This window comes from Elephas maximus, chromosome 7 (genome assembly GCF_024166365.1).
Source record: "Elephas maximus indicus isolate mEleMax1 chromosome 7, mEleMax1 primary haplotype, whole genome shotgun sequence".
NCBI lineage: Eukaryota > Metazoa > Chordata > Mammalia > Proboscidea > Elephantidae > Elephas > Elephas maximus.
This window is the reverse complement of record NC_064825.1, coordinates 15,450,093-15,474,378: the sequence shown is the minus strand read 5'-3', so window position 1 is coordinate 15,474,378 and position 24,286 is coordinate 15,450,093. Positions and strand designations below refer to the sequence as shown.

General features: G+C 38.6%; 1 protein-coding gene across 1 annotated transcript in view; it reads right to left on the bottom strand.

Moving 5' to 3' along the window:
• Positions 1 to 24,286, bottom strand: part of LOC126078749 (caspase-12-like) — a 47,285-nt gene that overhangs the window by 9,706 nt on the left and 13,293 nt on the right. The window lies entirely within an intron of this gene.

Genomic DNA, 24,286 nt, shown 5'->3' with positions numbered 1-24,286 from the left:
CCGAGGGTCTTCCTCTTTTTTGCTCACCCTCTACCAAACATGATGTTCTTCCCCTGGGACTGATCCCTCCTGACAAAATGTCCAAACTACATAAGACACGATCTCGTCATCCGTGCTTCTAAGGAGCATTCTGGTTGCACTTCTTCCAAGACAGATCTGTTCGTTCTTTTGGCAGTCCATGGTATATTCAATATTCTTTGCCAACACCACAATTTAAAGCCATCAATTCCTCTTCAGTCTTTCTTACTCATTGTCCAGCTTTCACATGCATATCATGCAATTGAAAATACCATGGCTTGGGTCAGGTGCACCTTACTCTTCAAGGTGACATCTTTGCTTTTCAACACTTTAAAGAGGTATGTTACAGCAGATTTGCCCAATGCAATGCGTCTTTTGATTTCTTGACTGCTGCTTCCACGGCTGTTGATTGTGGATCCAAGTAAAATGAAATCCCTGACAACTTCAATCTTTTCTCCGTTTATCATAATGTTGTTCATTGGTCCAGCTGTGAGGATTTTTGTTTTCTCTATGTTGAGGTGCAATCCACACTGAAGGCTGTGGTCTTTGATCTTCATTAGTAAGGGCTTCAAGTCCTCTTCACTTTCAGCAAGCAAGGTTGTGTCATCTGCATAACGCAGGTTGTTAATGAGTCTTCCTCCAGTCCTGATGCCCCGTTCTTCTTCATATAGTCAAGCTTCTCAGATTATTTTCTCAGCATACAGATTGAATAGGTATGGCAAAAGGATACAACCCTGTGCATACCCTTCCTGACTTTAAACCACTCAGTATCCCTGTGTTCTGTCTGAACTACTGCCTCTTGATCTATGTACAGGTTCCTCATAAGCACAATTAAGTGTTCTAGAATTCCTATTCTTCACAATGTTATCCATAATTTGTTATGATCCGCACAGTTGCATGCCTTTTCATAGTCAATAAAACACAGGTAAACATCCTTCTTGTATTCTCTGCTTTCAGTCAGGTTCCATCTGACATCAGTAATGATATCCCTGGTTCCATGTCCTCTTCTAAATCTGTTCTGAATTTCTGTTAGTTCCCTGTTGATATACTGCTGCAGCAGTTTTTGAATGATCTTCAGCAAAATTTTCCTTGCATGTGATATTAAGGATATTGTTCGATAACTTCTGCATTCGGTTGGATCACCTTTCTTAGGAATAGGCATAAATATGGGTATCTTCCAGTCAGTTGGCCAGGTAGCTATCTTCCAGATTTCTTGGCATAGATGAATGAGCACTTCCAGTGCTGCATCTGTTTGTTGAAACATCTCAGTTGATATTCTGTCAATTCCTGGAGGCTTGTTTTTTGCCAGTGCCTTCAGTGTAGCTTGGACTTCTTCCTTCAGTACCATCAGTTCTTGATCATATGCTACCTCTTGAAATGGTTGAACGTCAACTAATTCTTTTAGGTATAATGACTATGTATTCTTTCCATCTTCTTTTGATACTTCCTGCTTTGTTTGATATTTTTCCCATAGAATCCTTCACTATTGCAACTTGGATTTTTTCTTCAGTTCTTTCAGCTTGAGAAACGCTGAGCATGTTCTTCCCTTTTGGTTTTATATCTCCAGATCTTTGCACATGTCACTATAATATTTTACTTTGACTTCTCAGGGCACCTTTTGAAATCTTCTGTTCAGTTCTTTCGTTTCATCATTTCTTCCTTTTGTTTTAGCTGCTGAATATTTGAGAGCAAATTTCAGAGTCTCCGACATCCATCTTGGTCTTTTCTTTCTTTCCCATCTTTTCAATGACTTCTTGCTTTCTTCATGTATGATGTCCTTGATGTCATGTATGATGTCTGTTGACTTTTCGTACTGTGGAGGATTGCATGTTGGTGTGATGCTGACAGCTATACCACTGGTATTCAGATACCAGCTGGGTCACCCATGGAGGACAGGTTTCAGCTGAGCTTCCAGGCTAAGACAGACTAGGAAGAAGAACCTGGCAGTCTACTTCTGGAAAGAATTAGCCAGTGAAAACCTTATGAAAAGCAGCAGAACAGTGTCTGATGTAGTGCTGGAAGATGAGCCCCCCAGATTGGAAGGGGACACTGGGGAAGAGCTTCCTCCTCAAAATAGAGTTGATCTTAATGATGTGGATGAAGTAAAGCTTTCAGGACCTCCATTTGCTGACGTGGCACAATTCAAAATGAGAAGAAACAGCTGCAAACATCCGTTAATAATTGGAACCTTGGATGTATGAAGTATGAATCTAGGAAAATTGGAAATCATCAAAAATGAAATGGAATGCATAAACATCGATATCCCAAACATTAGTGAGCTCAGATGGAGCCATCTTGAATTGGAGAATATAGTCTACTGTACTGGAAATGACAGCTTGAAGAGGAATGGTGTTGTTTTCATTGTCAGAAAGAATATCTCAAGATCTATCCTGAAGTACAATACTGTCAGTGATAGGATAATATCCATATGCCTACAAGGAAGATGAGTTAACATGATTGTTATTCAAATTATGCACCAACTACTAAGGCCAAAGTTGAAGAATGTGAAGATTTTTTCAGCGTCTGCAGTCTGAAGTTGATTGAGCATTCAATCAGGATGCACTGATAATTACTGGTAATTGGAATGCGAAAGTTAGAAACAAAGAAGGATCAGTAGTTGGGAAACATGGCCTTGGTGATTGAAACAATGCTGGAGATTGAATGATAGAATTTTGCAAGACCAACGACTTCTTCATTGCAAATACCTTTTTTCACCAACATAAACTGTGACCATACACCTGGACCTCACCAGATGGAACACCCAGGAATCAAATTGACTACATCTGTGGAAAGAGAAGATGGAAAAGTTCTATATCATCAGTCAGAACAAGGCCAGGGACAACTGTGGAACAGACCATCAATTTTTCACACGCAAATTCAAGTCTAAACTGAAGAAAATCAGAGCAAGTCCACGAGAGCCAAATATGACCTTGAGTGTATCCATGAAGACTACATCTTTAGAAACCTTTTGAGGCAGTTCTACTCTGAGCTTGTTCGTTTTGGGGGGGCATGTAATATATACTAAATTTATCCTGTGAGTTTTTTTTATATCTCATACACTTACTTTTTAGTGTTTTACTACCTGTGCTTTACTCTTCTTATGAATTTCTTTATCCTGTTCGTTTTTGTCTTCTATAAAAGAATTAAATATTCTCAGTTTTACAACAAATACCCCTCTCTGGATGCCATTAGCTGAATGATCTAATTTAATTACTGTCATAATCACAAAGTTTATTCTTTCTAGTTTCCAATTTTACCCCTGATGAGAATAACAGTTTGTATTTTTTAAATGAATTAAATGACGCCTGTGGTCCATGGGGGAGATGATGTTGCCTTGGTCTGGCCTGACTGTACAGAATGCAGAGAAGAGGACAAATCTGAGTGAAAATCAATACAACCAGGTTACTGACTTTATTTGGAATTTTAAGGGAAGGCAAATATCAAGGACAACTCCAAGGTTTCTGGCTTAGGGCCTTAGTTCTATATAGTATCACTAAGAAATCAAGGGAAGATCAGAAGAGAAGTAAATTGAAGAGCGTGATGATTAATACAAAATCAATTAGGGAATTGTCAAATGCCCCAAATGGAGATATTCAGTTGGCCATTAGTTAAATATTGATGTGCAGCTGAGATGACAAATCTATAGTGTGTACATAGAATTGAGAATTTATTAACATATATATGGCACTAAATGTCATGACATTGAATGATATCATCTAGAAAGAGAACGTAAAAAGATAAAAGAGGATTAGTAAATCGATATGTATATACATATGAGTATATATACATATATGTGTATGTGTGTTTATATACATATATAACAACAACAACAAAAACTAAACCTGTTGCCTTTGAGTCAATACCCACTAGTAGCAACCTTATAGGACGGTACAGAACTGGCCCAAAGAGTTTCCAAGAAGAGCCTGGTGGATTCCAGCTGCTGATCTTTTGATTAGCAGCCATAGCTCTTAAACACTACAGTCACCAAGGTTTCCAAATACATATATACATACAGAAATATGTGTATAAATATAAATATATGTATGTGTGCATGCATATGTGTGTGTGTGTGTGTTGTTGTCATTGGGTGCCGTCGAGTTGGTTCCAACTCATAGCGACCCTATGTACAACAGAACGAAACACTGCCTGGTCCTGTACCATGCACACAATCGTTGTTATGTTTGAGCTCATTGTTGCAGCCTATGTGTCAATCCATGTCGTTGAGGGTCTTCCTCTTTTCTGCCGATCCTGTGTGTGTGTGTAGCAGCCTGTATATATGTAGATATTTTTAGTTTTGTATTGTGTTATCTTAGCTAAACTGGAACTATCTTTCCCAGAATTCCCTTCCCTGCATAGTTCCAGGTCACCTTTGGAAGGTAGAAGGGAAACAGCAGGTCTGTGTAGGCTATGAGCCACTTCTGCGCCTCAGGTGCATTGCCACTTATCTGGTTGGTGTGCAGTAACAGCCACAACTACATCTCCTCCAAATCCATCCATATTTTCTCCTTAAGCTTCTTCAGCTCCTGGGTGAGATGCTCATTTAGCCCTAGGTGTGAGTTTAGCACCAGCTTCTCCTGCAGGACACATCTTCCTCTGAAGTCAGAGGCTTGGAAGCAGTGAAAGATTAATAGCTCACTTCATTCTCTTGATTTCCAGCTAATCCTTCAGTTTCAAATTTGTCTTCCCTTCTCACTTGTTTACCCTTTGTGCTTCAGGTTCCGGCCAGAGACACAGAACCTTCGCCCTCACACGGACTATGTATCCAGTGTCCTAGTGGTTCTACATCTCTGATCAAATCCTGAATGATACAGGTATGAACAACCTGATTTTTTGTGGTAATGCTATGTTGCACTACGAAATGGAGAGCAGAATGTTCCTGACAAGCTACACAGGACGCTGTAGGGCACTGTACTAGCTCTCAAACTATTATGTGTTGACTTCAAATCCACCCCCTGTACTCTGCTGTATTCTGTATGATGTTAGGGCTAGAATTCTAAAAACCCTATTTTTCTTTGGTCAGCTAACCTGCTTAGTTTCTGCCCGTAAGGGGCAAAGGAGACTAGATAATATGAGGATGATAAAAGGGATTTATTCCTTTCTTGTTTCCTGTCAGCATTGTCTCAACAATGATCCTTTACTCTAAGTGATAGTTTCAGATCCCAACAATCCTAGAGCCACCCTCTTCACACCCCCCTCACAGGATACCAGCTGGTAGATCCCTCACCTTGGATCTGGAGTTTACCTCATGGGACTGAAACGTCCAAACTCTGAAATACCAGCAGCAGCTGTGCTGTGTCTCCTCAGAGAACTGAGCCTTAATTTTGCAGGGCCCCTCTTCAATACAAATTTAGGTTCTAATAACTCCAACTACTTCTTTTGTTTCCCCAACCCTAAGATTGGTAGATGCTTCCTGCAGATAACTCCTTTGTTTTTCTTCAATATTCTTTTTTTTAGTCTTACAATACCAGGTTAAGAATGTCCTGTATTAAGTTTCATCTGTTTACCTATGTAGAATGGTCTCTTTTTGTCCTTCTGGATCTTGTCTAATAAAGACTGCCTTTTAGAAACATGTGAAAATGTCAGAGAAGTAAACAATAAAAAAGAAAAAAACAAACTTATTGCCATTGAGTAGATTCTGACTCATAGTGACCCTGTAGGACAGAGCAGCACTGCCCCATAGAGTTTCTAAGGAGCGCCTGGTGGACTTGAACTGCTAACTTTCTGGTTAGTGGCTGTAGCACTTAACCACTAGACTGCCAGGGTTTGCAAGTAAACAATAGTCAGGAGAAAAGTGTCAAAAAGAAACCAAAAAACACTGTTCTTAGAGGAGGTGGTATCTGAACTGAATCTTGAGAGAAAATACAGTGTTTTGTGAAGCTCCTAGCATAAAATAAACTTTCAAAATAAATATTTTTTTTCTCATGTTTGTTCATGTTCCTATTGTTATGGTTGCTATTTTTGTTGTTATTATTAACATTCTTGTTATTATTATTAGGAGGGGAAATAATCATGGCTTAGATGGTTACAAGGGTTCTGGGAGTGGAGAATGTGGTTATTCCAGGAGAGCAAGATCAGTGCACACAAAGGCACAGGGAGTGGATAGAGGCACGTAGAGCGTTCCTTAGAGAATCACAAGTAGTTCAGTATAGCTGGGTTTCAAAATAAAATAGAAGAGGAAAAACTGAAGGAAGTAAGGTCACAATGTAGATTGTTAACTAGGAGAATATGCTTGCATCTGGTTCTGAAAAGAACGGAAAACTGGCAAACTGATGAAGTGACACATATTTAAGAGCAATCTCTCTAATGGTAGTCTAGAGGTGGATTGCAGGGCGACTGATCTGAATATAGGGTGATAGATCTATGCACTATTTCAGAGGAACAATAAAACTGCTGAGAATGAGGATGGAGAGAAGAGAATGCATTTGGGAACTAGGAAGTAGAGTTGACAGGTTTGGTGCTTGCTTTGGTGTAGACAGAGAAAGAGAAAGAATTATACTGGAAAGCTAGATTTCTGGTTAGGACAAGTATGTGGTTGGTGGTGTCAGCTACCAGCACAATGGATTTGGAAAGAGAAACAGAGCTGGACTGAGAGTATTAATTCAGTTTGGAACATGATCTGTTGTAGATACTTGCACAAAATAAGCTCTATATAAGTGGAAACCGTATCTACCTTTTTTATTGTTGTGTTCCCAAGGGTTACAACTGAATCAGGCAGCGAATAATCACACACACTATTTATAGAACAAAGAACGTTTGGTCATGGAGGAAGGGACGTATTATGAATTTTCAACACATAAATAGTACATGTTCCCAAAGAAGAATCTAGAACAGATGGAGTAGATTTGATAAAACAGAGTGGGACGGGTACTCAATTTAAACAAGACCTAAGTTTGTACTGTAAAGCCACTTACAAAGTATATTACATATTGTACCTCATAGTCCCACAGCATAATGATTTCTAGATTGACCCATTTCTCTAGACGAGAATTACTGAGTGTCTGCTCTGTGCCAGACACTCCTCTAGACACTGTGGATATGGCAGGAAATAAAACAAAAAGTTCCTGCCCTCTTGGAGCTTACATTTTCATGGGAAGAGATGGACATGTAAACAGTAAACAAATATGCTGCATATATGAAGGTGATTTTAGGGCTTACATTTTCATGGGAAGAGATGGACATGTAAACAGTAAACAAATATGCTGCATATATGAAGGTGATGAGTGCTATGAGGGGAAAAAAAGTAAGGTTACGATGTAGGTGTGTCAGAGGCAGGGAAAGGTATCTTATTTTATTTAGGGTTCCTCACTATTAAGGCATTAATTAAGAGATTTAAGGCAGGAAACCTTGGTGATGTAGTGGTTAAGGATTTGGATACTAACCAAAGAGTCAGCAGTTCGAATCCACCAGATGCTCCTTGGAAACCATATGGGGCAGTTCTACTGTGTCCTGTAGGGTTGCTTTGAGTCAGTATCAACTCAATGGCCATTTTTTTTTTTTTTTTTTAAGACAGACTTAGCAATCATGCAGATTTGGGGACTGGATGCAGGGAATTATTTCAGGCACAGGAAGCAGCCAATTCTGAAGTTAGAATGTGCTTGTCATAGAAGAGGAACAGAAAGGAGGCTGGTGTGGCTGAGGCGAGGTAAGCAAGAGGAAGAATTTAAAGAGATGAAGCCAGAAAAGGGGCCAAGGAGCCAGTCCCTGTACTTTTAAGGCATTTCTATGTTGAACTTCCTGACAAGAGGAGGCATCAGCCAACATTTAGCTTGTATACAATGGCCAGTGTTGTTGTTAGCTACTGTTGGCTGAGCAGATTATGACTCATGGAGACCCCATGTGTGCAGAGTAGAAATGTGCTTTATGGGGTTTTCAAGGCTGTGACCTTTCGGAAGCAAATCAACAGGTCTGTCTAACCAGGCCCCCCTGGGTGGGTTCGAAACTTCAATCTTTCATCTTACAGTTGAGGACTTTATCCATTTGCCCCACCCAGAGACTCCTTACGATGTTCAATAAGCATGAGAAAATATGCTTAGACAATTCATAAAGCAAATAAGTAAAAATTAAAGTGGTTTTCTTTTGGCTGCTAAATTAAGAAAGATTGATGAAACATCACGTTGGTGAAAATACAGGAAAAATGTCATATCACATTCTGCTTGTAGGGAGTGCACATTTGGACAATTTTCTGAATACTTTGTGTAGGAGATTTATATTTTAATGCTTTTTGACCGTGACATTCAGCTTTGAAATTTTACTCCAAGAAAATTATCAGAAAGAAATTTAAATATATATTTACAAGGACTTTTTATACCATTACTTATGATAATAACAAATTTGGAAATTACCTAAGTTAGCAGAATACAGCCTATCATATCCATTTAATGTAATATTAGACCTATATTACATGGAAACAATGTATGATAGTGACAACTATTTGAAACTCAGTATCTTTTTTTCCATTCCCTAATAGAATTCCCAATTTTTAGCTATGCATATGGCACCGTGTAATAAACATTTAATTCCTCAGCCTCCATTGTAGCTACGAGTTTTCTGTGACTTAATTCCGGTCAGTAGTTTATAGGCAGAAATGGTTTTCTGAAAGGAAGAGCCATGTGCTTTTTCTTCTCTTCCTCCTTCTTGCTGGCTAGAATGTGCTTTTAATGATAGTGATGGCTATAGCTCCAGCAGCCACCTGGAATGAAGAAATGACCTTTGGGATAGAAGGCACTCAGTGAGGAGAGATAGGAAAAGACAGTCTGGGGTGAGGACACAACTGAGTTCCCGTAGCGGCTGTGCAGTGCCTTCTCCCAGATGGTTAAGCTATGCAGTTTATATCAGTGATGCTTCACATCTCTTCCACCACACCATCACCACCGGTTGCCTTTGAGTCGATCCTAAATCATGGTGACCCCATGTGTGTCATATTAGAACTGTGCTCCATAATCTTTTTAATGGCTGATTTTTTAGAAGTAGATTGCCAGGCCTTTTTCCTGAGGAGTCTCTGGGTGGACTCAAACTTCCAACCTTTTGGTTGGCAGCTGAGTGTGTTAACCATTTGCACTACTCAGGAACTCCTTTACATCTCTGTTACTTACCTTAGTCCTAGCTGATTATATTTAAGAAAAACAAAAAAGCAGGTAAAAAAGTAGCTTGTCCAGTATGATTCTAAATTCAGGTGTGCATTGCATAATGTCGGTTCAGGCAACATCCGACGGCATATATGACTGTGGTGCCATGAGGTTATACTGTAATAGAGTTCAGAAATCCCAGTCAGTGGAGAACATAGCAGATGTGCTTTGCTAAGTACTGTAGATCCTATCTGTCTCTCACTAGCTCTCCAGACCAGCAACAGCCCCAGTCCTCCAGCAACTGGCGGAGGGGCCCCTGGTGCCCATCCGCCTCTGCTTGTCCCACCAGGCAAGGACAACACAGATGCTGCCGGAGCTTTGATTCTTTGAAAAGAAGCTTTGGTTCTGTAGGAAGGTGCTGTGGGGTTGGGAGAAAGGTAGATGCTAGCCATACCTAGAAGCAGAATCTTTGATGTACTGAAAAATGTGAAATTGTCCACTACAGACTAGTAACTAAGCACAAGTAAACCTGTGCTTACCTTGTTTATTGGATTGTCAGCCCCTGGAAGGGAGTCAGTGGCACTCCTGCAGGCGGCTGGCTGGACAGAGAGTGCCTGCCATGGTGGGTGCCCGAAAAGGCTTTCGGAGACCAAGCAGCTATCATGCAGGACCAGCAGTGGTGGACAAACTTTTTGCACAATTCGTCACTGCAGCAGTGGTGGTACAGGTCCCAGGCATGCCCAGTGACTGTCCTGCACACCTCTGTCCTGTATATAATACACGTTCACACAATGTCTAATTTACCTAAAGTCCTATTTCACAGAATGTATTGTGGAAGTTAAGAGACACATACCTGTATATCTGTGACTCTATGTGTAGAGAGAGGGAGAAAGCAAGCAAGATGGGAGCAAGAGAAAACATAAATTATGTTGTGAAGCATAGGTGATTTTCACTTGCTTCTTTATACCTTTCTCCTACAATTGGATATGTAAAAAAAAAAAAAAAAAATTAATATTCTCAAGATTAAAACAAAATAAAAATTTCAGTGGTTGTATGATTGACCATTTACAGATTGAAAGTTAAAATAATGAATATACATACGCAGACATGCAAACATATTCATGTATATGTTTTAATTTTTAAAGTTACTACTAACAAATAAATTCAGACTTGGCCTTCATATGTGTTTAGAGGTGAACATAAATACAAGATATTTTCGGATATTCAATTTCATTAAATATACTACTCATAGTTCATTGAAAAATAGTGCTAAAAATATCCTATGAACAGCTTAGAAATAATCAATATAAACAAAATTCCATATATAATTACAAATGTGGTCATTCTAAATCAAATAGCAGCAAATTTATTTCAAATGGAGGGTAAATGAACATCTGCTATGGCAAAGATGATTCCATGCTTAGAACATGATTATTACTTGACATTAGGGCATCTATTCTATTAATTGTATCACTAGTTCAAATTAAAAAAAAAAAAACAGAATCATGCTATGGCCCAAAGAAACATCCTTGAGAAGGAGACAAATCGTATGAATAATAACAGTTTGCATAAACATTTTATTATCATTGTAAAAATCTAGCTTAAATCAGTAGTAAACATTACATTTAATGATAAAACTCTAGAGGCATTTCCTGAAAGTAATAATTAAGAATGCCCACTATCATTATTTCAATTGACTATTTCTCTACTTGTTGTTGTTGTTAGGTGCCGTCAAGTCAGTTCTGACTCATAGCAACCCTACGCACAACAGAACGAAACACTGCAAGGTCCTGAGCCATCCTTACAATTGTTGAGCTCATTGTTGCAGCCACTGTGACAACCCACCTCGTTGAGGGTCTTCCTCTTTTCTACTAACCCTGTACTCTGCCAAGCATGATGTCCTTCTCCAGGAACTGATCCTTCCTGACAACATTTCCAAAGTATGTAAGACGCAGTCTCATCATCCTTGCCTCTAAGGAATACTCTGGATGTACTTCTTCTAAGACAAATTTGTTTGTTCTTTTGGCAGTCCATGGTATATTCAATATTTTTCGCCAACAGCACAATTCAAAGGCACCAATTCTTCTTCGGTCTTCCTTATTCATTGTCCAGCTTTCACATGCATATGATGCGATTGAAAATACCATTGCTTTGGTCAGGTGTACCTTAGTCTTCAAGGTAACATCTTTGCTCTTCAACACTTTGAAGAGGTCCTTTGCAGCAGATTTACCCAGTGCAATGCATCTTTTGATTTCTTGACTGCTCCTTCCATGGCTGTTGATTGTGGATCCAAGTAAAATGAAATCCTTGACAACTTCAATCTTTTCTCCATTTATCATGATGTTGCTCATTGGTCCAGTTGTGAGGACTTTTGTTCTCTATGTTGAGGCGCAATCCATACTGAAGCCTGTGGTCTTTGATCTTCATTAGTAAGTGCTTCAAGTCCTCTTCACTTTCAGCAAGTAAGGTTGTGTCATTTGCATAATGCAGGTTGTAAATGAGTTTTTCTCCAGTCCTGATGCCCCGTTCTTCTTCATATAGTCCAGCTTCTCAGATTATTTGCTCAGCATACAGATCGAGTAGGTACGGTGAAAGAATACAACCCTGAAAGAATACACCTTTCCTGACTTTAAACCAATCAGTATCTCCTTGTTCTGTCCAAACAACCACCTCTTGATCTATGTAAAGTTTCCTCACGAGCACAATTAAGAGCTCTGGAATTCCCATTCTTTGCAATGTTATCCATAGTTTATTATGATCCACGCAGTCGAATGCCTTTGCACAGCCAATAAAACACAGGTAGACATCCTTCTGGTATTCTCTGCTTTCAGCGAGGATCCATCTGACATCAGCAATGATATCCCTGGTTCCACGTCCTCTTCTGAAACTGGCCTGAATTTCTGGCAGTTCCCTGTCTACATACTGCTGCAGCCATTTTTGAATGATCTTCAGCAAAATTTTGCTTGCGTGTGATATTAATGATATTGTTCTATAATTTCCACATTCGGTTAGATCATCTTTTTTGGGAATAGGCAAAAATATGGGTCTCTTACAGTCAGTTGGCCAGAAGCTGCCTTTCACATTTCTTGGCATAGATGAGTGAGCACCTCCAGTGCTGCATCTGTTTGTTGAAATCTCTCAAATGATATTCCATCAATACCTAGAGCCTTGTTTTGGGGCAATGCCTTCAGAGCAGCTTGGACTTCTTCCTTCAGTACCATCGGTTCCTGATCATATGCCATCTCTTGAAATGTTTGAACATCGACTAATTCTTCTTGGCATAATGACTCTGTATTCATTCCATTTTCTTTTGATGCTTCCTGGGTCATTTAATATTTTCCGCATGGAATCCTTCACTATTGCAACTTGAGGCTTGAATTTTTTCTTCAGTTCTTTCAGCTTGAGAAATGCCGAGCGTGTTCTTCCCTTTTGGTTTTCCATTTCCAGCTCTTTGCACATGTTATTATAATACTTTACTTTGTCCTCTCGAGATGCCCTTTGAAATCTTCTGTTCAGTTCTTTTACTTCAACAATTTTTGCTTTAGCTTCTCGACGTTTGAGAGCAAGTTTCAGTCTCCTCTGACATCCATCTTGGTCTTTTCTTTCTTTCCTGTCTTTTCAGTGACCTCTTGATTTCTTCATGGATGATGTTCTTGATGTCATTCCACAACTTGTCTGGTCTTTGGTCACTAGTGTTCAATGAGTCAAAGCTATTCTTCAGATGGTCTTTAAACTCAGGTGTGATACACTCAAGGTTATATTTTGGTTTTCGTGGACTTGCTCTGATTTTCTTTAGTTTCAGCTTGAACTTGCATATGAGCAATTGATGGTCCGTCCCACAGTCAGCCCCTGGCCTTGTTCTGACTGATGACCTTGAGCTTTTCCATCATTGATGACAATGGAAAAGCTCAATATTTCTCTAGAGATATGGAAATATAAAACTTCATGAGTGTGAAATAAAAGCTGTGAATATTGGTAAGGAGACAAACAATTTGGAGATTGTAGAGTTTTATATGTAGATGTTTCAAAAGAAAAACCTAGTGAAAAATTCTCTAGTTGAATGAATTTTCAGTAAAATTCCTGAATGCAGGTTTGTATATACTTAACAGTCAAAAGTGCATTTTATTGTCTTTACACTCACAGAAGTGATGAATTGGAAATTATAGGGAAAAAAATTCTCATTCAAAGTACTAACAGAGTACAATATGTATAGTAACATCCTTATCCAGAAGTCTGAAGAAGTTATATGAAGAAAAATGTAAAACTTTGCATAAAGACATAAAATAAAATGTGGCTTAATGGATGCATAAAACAGAGTCCCAGGTAATCAAGTGTACATATTTAAATACCATTGTTGTTTGTTGTTGTGTGCCATCGAGTAGAGCTGCCCCCATAGGGTTTCCTAGGCTATAATCTTTACAGGAGCAGATCACCAGGTCTTTCTTCTCTTGGAGACACTATTGGGTTCAAATCATCAACCTTTCAGTTAGCAGCCAAATGCTTATTCATTTTAATGATCAGAAAACTTATAATAAAAATCCTAAAACATGTCTGTAAGCATGTACACTATGAGAATAACTAAAAGTGTGAACAAGGGAAGACTAGTGAGATGATAATAGTAGTTAACAGTATGAGGGCCCTGACAGAGAAATCTGTACACTGTAATAGCAATAATTTCTATCATAAAGAAATGCTGGACTTCCGGCAAACATGGTGCCATAGACAGAAGCATCACACCATCCCTCCACTGCAAAGACTGAAAAACTAAGTAAAACAGAGACAAACTTCATTCCTGGAACCTAAAGTGTCAAATGAAGATACAAAGAACTCAGCTTAATACCAAATGGAATAAAAAACTGACAGAGGACAGAGAGAAATATGCTGAAGTCCCCATCAGCTAACCCAGCATGAATCTGACATCTTGGACTCCTGTTCAGGATTGGCAGACAGAGAGCACAAGAAAGCAGCTTCGTGGAACTCCAAGCAGGAGACAGAGCACCCAGTAACCAGCGATACACACTTTCCCACCCTCCATTGTCTCCCCACAGCTCTACCTCCAAGCTTCCTGCCTGGCTATTGTGGCTTGGCCAACCAGGAAGTGCAGCATCCATGCCTCCTGGATTTGCCCCACCCACTTCGGAAATCAGCAGACAGGGAGTACGAGAAAGCAGCTTCACAAAGTCCCCAGCCGGAGACAGAGCACCCAGTAATGAGCGATATAAGCTTTCCTAGCCCCCCTTCTTTCTGCCCCTCGGCCTCCTCTGCTTCCCAAAAGCCGCAGTCTCTTGGCTGGGAGGCAACTGCTTTGGCCGTAGGCTGCATGGATTCGCCCTGCCCACACTGGCTGGGCCCCTGAGCTGGTGTTGGTTCTTTCTATCTCTCTTGCTTTCTTCTATGCCAGCTACCACTGCCTCCTCCTTTTTTGGGAACACCTGGCTCCATGTGCCACCTTTGCTTCTTCTTGAAAGGCTGTGAAGCCACCCTCAACTGGGGATACACTGCCCCAGCCTGCAAAACCACGCTTGTGGGATCCTTGGGGCTTTATTTTTTTCCTTGTTTTCCTTTGTTCTGTTTTGTTTTGCTTTGTTTGTTTTCTTTTTCTTTTCGCAGCTTGGGACCCCTTCTAGCTGGGCTGCACCGCACAGCTTGGGAGCCACTCCCCCAATCTGCACAGCCACATAGGTGGGATCCCTGGGGGTAATTCTTTCTTTCTTTCTTTTTTTTTTTCCTTCTTTCTTAATTTCTTCCCTTTTTTCTTCTCTTTTTCCCTTTCTATCTTTCTCCATTTCTCAGTTCTAGTCTCTCTACACTTATCCTCTTTTCCTGAATACCTGGTGCTGTGTGACATCTATACCCCCACTAGCCAGGCTATACTGCACAGCTTGGGAGCCACTTTCCCAGTCTTAGCGGCTCCACTGGTGGGACTCTGGAACTCCTGGGGCTTTTCTTTTCCAAATTTTCATTAAGTTATTTTTTCTTTCCTTTTCACTTTTTCTATTTTTTTTCTTTTTGCTTTTCTCCATTTCTCAGTTTCTCATCCATCACTCCAATGGCAAGCTCCCTTAGTACTCTTTTTTTTTCTTTGTTTGTTTGTTTGTTTTTGGCTTCTGTTTCTCTCTCCTCTTTCCTATACCCCTATTAGCTCTACACATCACAACCTCTTCTCTTTCCTGCCTACTGGCACAGTGCACTGACCATCATACCCCCAAGCAGCACAAGCATGGCCTACTGGAACCTGTCCAGCACTGATTCCTGGCCTGCCCTCTTGGCCCTAGTGTGTGCCACAAACAACCCATCCCAGCCCTTCCTCTTCAGGTGGATCTGCCAAGCAGCACCACAGCTGAATGATTGGCCCAGCCCATTGAACAAGGAGGTGAAATGTTCCATGACTACAGCAAGCAAACAACAAAGAATGCACAGACCGCCTACTCAGACATAACCAATGAAACAAAAAAGCATGATAAAAAAAAATCTACAATCAAGAAATGAAGAAAATAGCTACTAAATAGTCCAAAGAGAGCAGACAATATCAAATCATATAAGAAAAAAAGGACAGGGTGGTTCCAGTAGGCATCCAAAGTAAAATACCAGATGACTTTCCAGTAGAAGAAAAGGCACTAGAACTACCTGATAGGGAATTCAAATCCCTAATATTCAGAGCAATCCAAGAGTTGAAGAAAAAAGCAGACAAAAATTAGTAAAAAAATAGGCAAATTTATGGAAAAGGCAGATAAATTCATGGAAAATACAGACCAAAACATGGAACAATTCAGGAAAATAATACAAGAACAAAATGCCAAAATACATTCACAGCTAGAAATCATTCAAAAACAACTAGAAATCCAAAGATAAACACCAAGATTTCAGAAACAGGCAGTGCCATAGAAGGGCTGAGGAGGAGGTTTGAAATGATAGAAGACAGAAACAGCAAAATTGAAGACAAACACTTGACTACAACTCTGTGGAAAAATCAGAAAAAAGTATGAAGAAAAATGAAGAAACCCTGAGAATTATGTGGGATACAATCAAAAGCAAAAATCTGCAAGCGATCAGAGTTCTAGAACAGGGAGAGAAAACAGAAAACACAGAGAGGATCATTGAAGAACTGCTGACAGAAAACTTCCCTAATACCATGAATGATGAGAACCTGACCATCCAAGAAGCTCAAATAATGCCATATAGGATAGACTCCAATAGAAAAACACCGAGGCATATCATAATCACACTCTCTAAAACCAAAGACAAAAAATTGTGAGAGAAGCTTGAGAAAAACAAAAAGTCACATACAGAGGAGAAACAATAAGACTAAGCTCTGATTATTTGGCAGAAACCATGCAGGCAAGAAGGCAAAGGATGACATATATAAAACTTTTAAAGAAAAAAATTGCCGGCCATGAACAATATATCCTGCAAAACTTTCATTCAGATATGATAGTGAAATTGGGACATTTCCATATAAATGGAAATTAAGGGAATATGTACAAACCAAACCAAACTTACAAGAATTATTAAAGGGAGTCCTTCAGTCTGAGAACAAACATCAGACCACAGCCTGAATCTACGACACAGGATTGTACCAGCCAGATACCAACCTAGGAAATAAACTCTCAAGGACTATCCAAAACCAAAACAATTGCAACAGGGAACCAGAGAGGTTAATCTGTAAATGACAACAACATCAGAACAATAAAAGAGGGAATAAATGGTATAGGTATAGAATTTTGCAATGGAGAGAAAGGCAAGGCGATACCAAGAAATAATAGACTGCATTAAACCTAGTAAGATAAGGGTAAAATTAAAGGTAACCACAAAGAAAGTAAACAAACCCACTCGTCAAAATAAAGAAGTAAAACATAAAGTATCAATAAAAACAAAATCTACGAAAACAAAAGAAAAAAAGAAATCCACAAACAAAAGGAACTCAGCACAGGAGAGTAAGAGGAGCAAAGAAAATGTTAGCACTACAAAAAGACAGCAATAAACTTACAACTGTCCATGATTACACTGAATGTAAATGGCCTAACCTAAACCCAGTACCCAGTGCCGTCAATTTGCACCCATAAAGAGACAGAGAGTGACAGAATGGATGGAAAAAACAGTATCGATCAATATGCTTCCTACAAGAGACATACCTGAGAAACAAAGAGTTTAAATTTAATAAAAATCAAAGGATGGAAAAAAACATATCAAGCAAATAACTACCAAAGAGAGCAGGTGTGGCAATACTAATTTCAGATAAGATAGACTTTAAAACAAAATCCACTATTAAAGACAAAGAAGGGCACTATATAATGATTAATGGGATGATCCAGCGTGAAGACTTATCCATAATAAACATCTATGCACCCATTGACATTGCTCCAAATTACATAAAACAAACTCTAACAGCACTGAAGAGAGAAATTGACAGTTCCACAATAATAGTAGGACACTTCAACACACCGCTCTCGGTAAAGGACAGAGCATCTAGAAAGAAACTCAACAAAAATGCAGAAGAGCTAAAGAGCACAAGCAGCCAACTTGACCTCATATATATATATATATATATATAAAAAACACTCCACGCAACACCTGCAAAGTACACATTTTTTTCCAACACACATGGAATATTCTCCAGAATAGACCACATCTTAGGCCAAGAGCAACCCCTCAACAAAATCCAAAACATTGAGATAATACAAAGTATCTTCTCTGACCACAATGCCATCAAAGTAAAAATTAACAACAGGAAAAGTAAGGGAAAGAAAATCAATTTCACGGAAACTGAATAACATCCTGCTTAAAAATCACTGGGTAACAGAAGAAATCAAAGTTGGAATCAAAAAAGAATGAAAATACATCATACCAAAACCTTTGGGACACAGCAAAGGCACTCCTTAGGGGTCAACTTATAGCACTAGATGCACACATCAAAAAAGAAGAAATGGACAAAATCAAAACATTAGTTACACAACTTGAGCAAATAGAGAGAACAGCAAAAGAAGCCCACAGAAAACCTTTAGAAGAAAGGAAATAATAAAGATCAGGGCAGAAATAAATAGAGAATTAAAAAATGATAGAAAGAATCAACAAAACGAAAAGTTGGTTCTTTGAAAGGATCAAAAAATTGACAAATCACTGGCCAAACTGACAAAAGAAAAACAGGAGAGAACACAAATAACCCAAATAAGAAATGAAATGGGGGGCATTACAACAGACACAACTGAAATAAAAGGCATCAAAACAGAGTATTATGGAAAACTATTCTCCAACAAATTTGAAAACTTAGAGGAAATGGAAAAATTTCTAGAAACACATGACTTACCCAAACACAAAATGATGTTGAAAATCTGAACAGACCCATAACAAGAGACTGACAAGGTAATAATAATAATAATAATAATAAAACTCCCAACAAAAAAAAAGCCCTGGCCCAGATGGCTTTACTAGAGAACTCTACCAAACATTCAGAGAGGAGTACTACTCAAACCATTGCAGAATATAGAAAAGGAAATGATACTTCCAAATTCATTCTATGAAGCCAGCATAACTCTGATACCAAAACCAGGCAAAGACACCACAAAAAAAGAAAATTACAGACCAATATCTCTCATGAAAAATTCTCAACAAACTTCTAGCCAATATAATTCAGTTTCACATCAAAAAGATAATACACCATGACCAAGCAGGATTCATACGAGGTATGCAAGGATGGTTCAACATTAGAAATCCAATCAACGTAATTCACCACATAAAAAAAGGTAAGGAAAAGAATCACATGATCATCTCAATTGACACAGGAAAAGCATTTAACAAAGTCCAACACCCATTCCTGATAAAAACTCTCAATAAAATAGGTATAGTAAGGAAATTTCTCAAAAAAAAAAATAAAGGACAGCTATGCAAAACCAAAGGCCAACATCATTCTCAATGGAAAGAGGCAGAAAAAAATCCCCTTGAGAACAGGAACAAGACAAGAATGCCTTTTGTCATCCTCTCCTATTTAACATTGTGATGGAAGTCTTAGCTACAGCAACAAAGCAAAAAACAGAAATAAAGGGCTTCCAAATTGGTAATGAAGAAGTTAAACTGTTCCTATTTGCAGATGATATGATACTATACTTAGAAAATCCAAACGACTCCACAAGAAAACTACTGAAACTGATAGAAAGAGTCAGCAGAGCTGCAGGATACAAGATAAACATACAGAAATGAGTTGGATTCCTATACACCAATAAAGAAAATGATGAAAAGGAAATCAGGAAAACAATACTATCTATAATAGCCCCTAAAAAAATACAATACTTGGGAATAAATCTAACCAGGGATGTAAAAGACCTATACAAAGAAAACTACAAAACACTACTGCAAGAAACCACAAGAGATCTATAAAAAAAAAAATTTTTTTTTTTTTATGGAAAAACATACAATGCTTATGGATAGGTAGACTTAACATTGTGAAAATGACAATTCTACCCAAAGCAATTTACAAATACAATGCAATACCGATTAAATACCAACAACATTCTTTAGAGATAGAAAAACTTATCATTAACTTTATACAAGCCAATGATGAGTAAAGCACTATTGATGAATAAAAATAAAGTAGGAAGACTCACACTACCTGACCTCAGAACCTCTTATATAGCTATGGTAGTCAAAACAACCTGGTCCTGGTATAATGATAGATACAATGACCAATGGAACAGAATTGAGAACCCAGATGTATATCCATCCACCTATGGTCACCTGATCTTCAACAAGGGCCTGAAGTCCATCAAATGGGGAAAAGACAGTCTTTTTAACAAATGGTGCTGGCAAAACTGGACGTCCATCTGCAAAAAAATGAAGCAGGACCTGTACCTTGCACCATATACAAAAACTAACTCAAAGTGAATCAAAGACCTAAACATAAAGCCAAAAAGCATGAATTCATAGAAGAAAAAATATGATCAACATGACAGGCCCTAATACATGGCACAAACAGGATACAAATCACAACCAACAATACACAAGCTCCAGAGTATAAGCTAGATAACTGGGCTCTTCTAAAAATTAAACACTTATGCTCATCAAAAGACTTCACCAAAAGAGTAAAAAGAGAACCTACAGGCTCGAGGAAAAAAAAAAAAAATTGGCTATTACAATTCAAAGGTCTAATCTCTAAAATCTACAAGGTAATCCAACACCCTTACAACAAAAAAGACAATCCAATTAAAAAATGGGCAAAGGAAATGAACAGACACTTCATCAAAGAAGACATTCAAGCGGCCAACAGACACATGAGGAAATGTTCAGGATCTCTGGCCATCACAGAAATGCAAATGAAAACCACTGTGTGATACCATCTAACCCAGTATTACTGGCACGAATCAATAAAACAGAGACAACAAATGTTGGAGAGGTGCGGGGAGATCAGAACTCTTATGCACTGCTGGTGGGAATGCAAAATGACACAACCTTTTTGGAAAACGATATGGAGCTTCCTTAGAAAGCTAGAAATAGAAATACCATTTGATCCACCAATTCCACTACTAGGACTATATCCTAGAGAAATAAGAGTCATCACGTGAATAGATATATGCACACCCATGTTCATTGCAACATTGTTCACAATAGCAAAAAGATGGAAACAGCCTAGATGCCTATCAACTGAAGAATGGATAAACAAACTGTGGTACATACACACAATGGAGTATTATGCAACATCTAAAGAACAGCAATGAATCTGTGAAGCATCTCATAACATGGATGCATTTGGAGGGTATTATGCTGACTGAAATAAGTCAGTCACAAGAGGACAAATATTGTATGAGACCACTATTGTAAAAACTCTTGAAAAGGTTTACATACAAAAAAGAAACAATATTTGATGGTTACGAGGGAGGGGAGGGGTAGGGATGGAAAAAAAAAAAACTTAGCAGACAATAGGGAATTGGTAACTTTGGTGAAGGGTAAGACAGTACACAATACCGGGATGCTAGCACAACCTGTACAAGGCAAGGACATGGTAGCTCATTGACACATCCAAACTCCTGAGGGATGGAATTGCTGGGGTGAGTGCTGTGAGGACCATGGTTTCAGGGAACATCTAGCTCAATTGGCATAACAGAGTTTGTAAAGAATATGTTCTACATTCTACTTTGGTGTGTAGCGTCTGGGGTCTTAAAAGCCTGTGAGCGGCCATCTAGGATACTCCACCGGTCTCACCCATTTGGGAGCAAGGAAGAATGAAGAAAACTAAAGACACAAGGGAAAGATTAGTCCAAAGGACTAATGGACCATATCTACCATGGCCTCCACCAGACTGAGTCCAGTACAACTAGATGGTGCCCAGCTACCGCCACTGACTGCTCTGATAGGGATCACAATAGAGGGTCCCAGACAGAGCTGGAAAAAATGTAGAACAAATTTCTAATTCAAAAAGAAAGCCCAGACTTGCTGGCCTGACAGAGTCTGGAGAAACCCCGAGAGTATGCCCCCCGGACACCCTTTCAGCTTAGTAATGAGGCCTCTCCTGAGTTTCACCCTTCAGCCCATGGAACAAAGCAAGACTAAAGTGGCACACCAGCCCTGGGGCAGGGACTGGAAGGTAGGAGGGAACAGGACAGCTGGTAATGGGGAACTCAGGGTTGAGAGGAGGGAGTGTTGACATGTCATGGGGTTGTTAAACAATGTCATAGAACGTGTACCGTTTGATGAGAAATTCATTTATTCTGTAAAACTTCATCTAAAGTTCAATAAAAAAAAAAAGAAATACCTATTGTGTATGAGGCAGTGCACTAAAAAAAAAAAAAAAAAAGGGAGGCAATTTATGCACTTATTTTCTGTCACTGAAGAAAATATCATACTCTGTTAGGAGTGAATGAGAAAGAGTTTTATTGAGGAATAGAACAGCGATAGGTGGGCAGCACTAGGTAGAAATGCAAAGTGTTCCACAGTTCAAGCATAGAAGGAAAGGCAGGGGGTTAATAATTGCTTGTAAATAAGATCAGCTTCAGCTTGAAGTCCTTTGAAATGTAAAGGTTGATGACTTTTAGGGAGGAGTGAGTTACCACTTGGGTGTGAGGTGCCAGCCGATTAGGTTATACTTGGTTGTAGTAGTGCTGTCAGTTATTCACGATTGTGGTCGGTTCTGGGAGCAAACTGTTCACACATTCTTCCCAAATGGTTTATATCCTGACCAGTTTGGTTAGTTATGAGCACATTCTTCCTGAGAACAATGGTTTACATCTTGACACGTTCTTCCTAAATGGCTTACATCCTGACCTTTTTGGTTCCTGAGAATGCGTGTTGGTCCCGTCATTCTTAGTCTGACATGAGTGCCTCCAGTTTGAAACTTTTCCATTTACATATCATATGTGTTCCATATAAGTCAGGTGTTAGTGTACACATTTTCATTCCTAGATATTGGTGTCAGAAAAATCAAATAATTTATTAAAAATGTTACGATTAGCAAGATACGACTGTAGGATTTAAAATTAGGACTCATTGGAGATATTAATCAGAGAGAATTATTTCCTGACTTACTACTTTCTACACCAGGTCTCCAGCAGCTTGGCTATCTTTATTTTCCTATGTGGAGGAATATCAGATTAGATTATCTCTTATATCCACACATAAAGATTTTGGTTTTTTCTTTTGAAGCCCGTTTGAGTGAGGTTCAATCACTTGCATTCACAGGATTCCCTGAAGTAGGTACCAAAGTCAGGATCTTTCTTTCATATCCTCCAAACACATAGCCCATAGCACATTCTCAATTAATATTGAAAACCAAGTTATAGTTAGTAAGAAGAAAAAGGTACAGTTAAATTAGTGTTTCCTTGACAACAGATAATTCTTTGAAAAAAATTAATAAGAGTTTCATTCCACCATTCATACTGAATAGGATACACAACATTAGAGAAGGATTTAAAAAAGACAGTTATAGAAAAATACAGGTAGAGTAATACAATTTTTAAGCTTTAAGAAATAGAAGCCAGTACATATGGAAATTCACATTAATTCTATTACTGAAAATTTGAAAATTCTCCATGTCACTGGGAGACCCTGGGTAGTGCAAATGGTTAGTGTACTTGGCTGCTAACCAAAAGGTCAAACTTCAAATTTACCCAGATGCTGCTTGGAAGAAAGGCCTGGTGATCTAGTTCCAAAAACCAGCTATTGAAAATCCTGTGGTGCACAGTTGTACTCTTACACACATGAGCTCATCATGAGTCAGAATTGACTTGTAAGGCACTTATGTCACTGAATGACACACACAGAATTAAATATCAAACGACTAACTAAAAAATGTTTCCAAGCTTATGATTATGAGCTAATATGATTGTTTACATACAAAGGACTTAAACAAACTGATAAGAAAAACATACAAACTCTTGAAATAAAATAGAAGAAGAATTAGAATAATTAACTAAAGGAAAAGAATGTAGCTAATGAAGATGTTTAAAAAATCTAATGACTTTAATAACAAAAAGATATGCCAATGACATTGATAATTTTTCATCTATTAGATTAGTAACAGTTTAAAAGAGAACATTATTCTACCTATCAGTCATTACCTTAGATTTCTTCTATGTCTATAATTTAGCAGAAATTTTTGACAATCATTTATCCAAAATTGTAAAAGTATTTATATTTGGAAAGTATTTATACTTGGAACAGAAAGTATGTGGCTCAGCAAAACTGACTTGGTAAAGAGGCTGAACATCAGCTCTACATAGCATTTCTGATTATTGCAGGTGACCAGATTTTTGTGCACGCATCAGAACCGAATAGCTTCCACTGACTGAACAGCACTTGAGAGAGATTATGACTAACGTGTTTCTAGCTGGCCAACATTGGACTTACCATTTCTTACACAACCATTACATTATGGTCAAAGTCAAATAAAACCAGAGTTTCACAGAAGACCATTGAGACAACAGCAGATAACATGAGCCCTGTAACTAGTGGGCAATTGACAGCTATCGTTGTTCGCCAACTTATTAGTCTTTACGTTGCTCAGGGAGTCCCCAAACCTATTTTGTGTATTCACACAACTGAGATGCCTCTTACGAGTTTTAATTCCCAGGGAAAAGGTAGAAATATCTTGTCATGGATACTCTTTCAATGGTAGGCATCTGGGTCATTTCATTTGGTGTTTCAAATGAATGTTGAACCTAAAATAGTAAACACATTTAAAACCAAAACAAAACCCATTGCTATTGAGTTGATTCCAACCC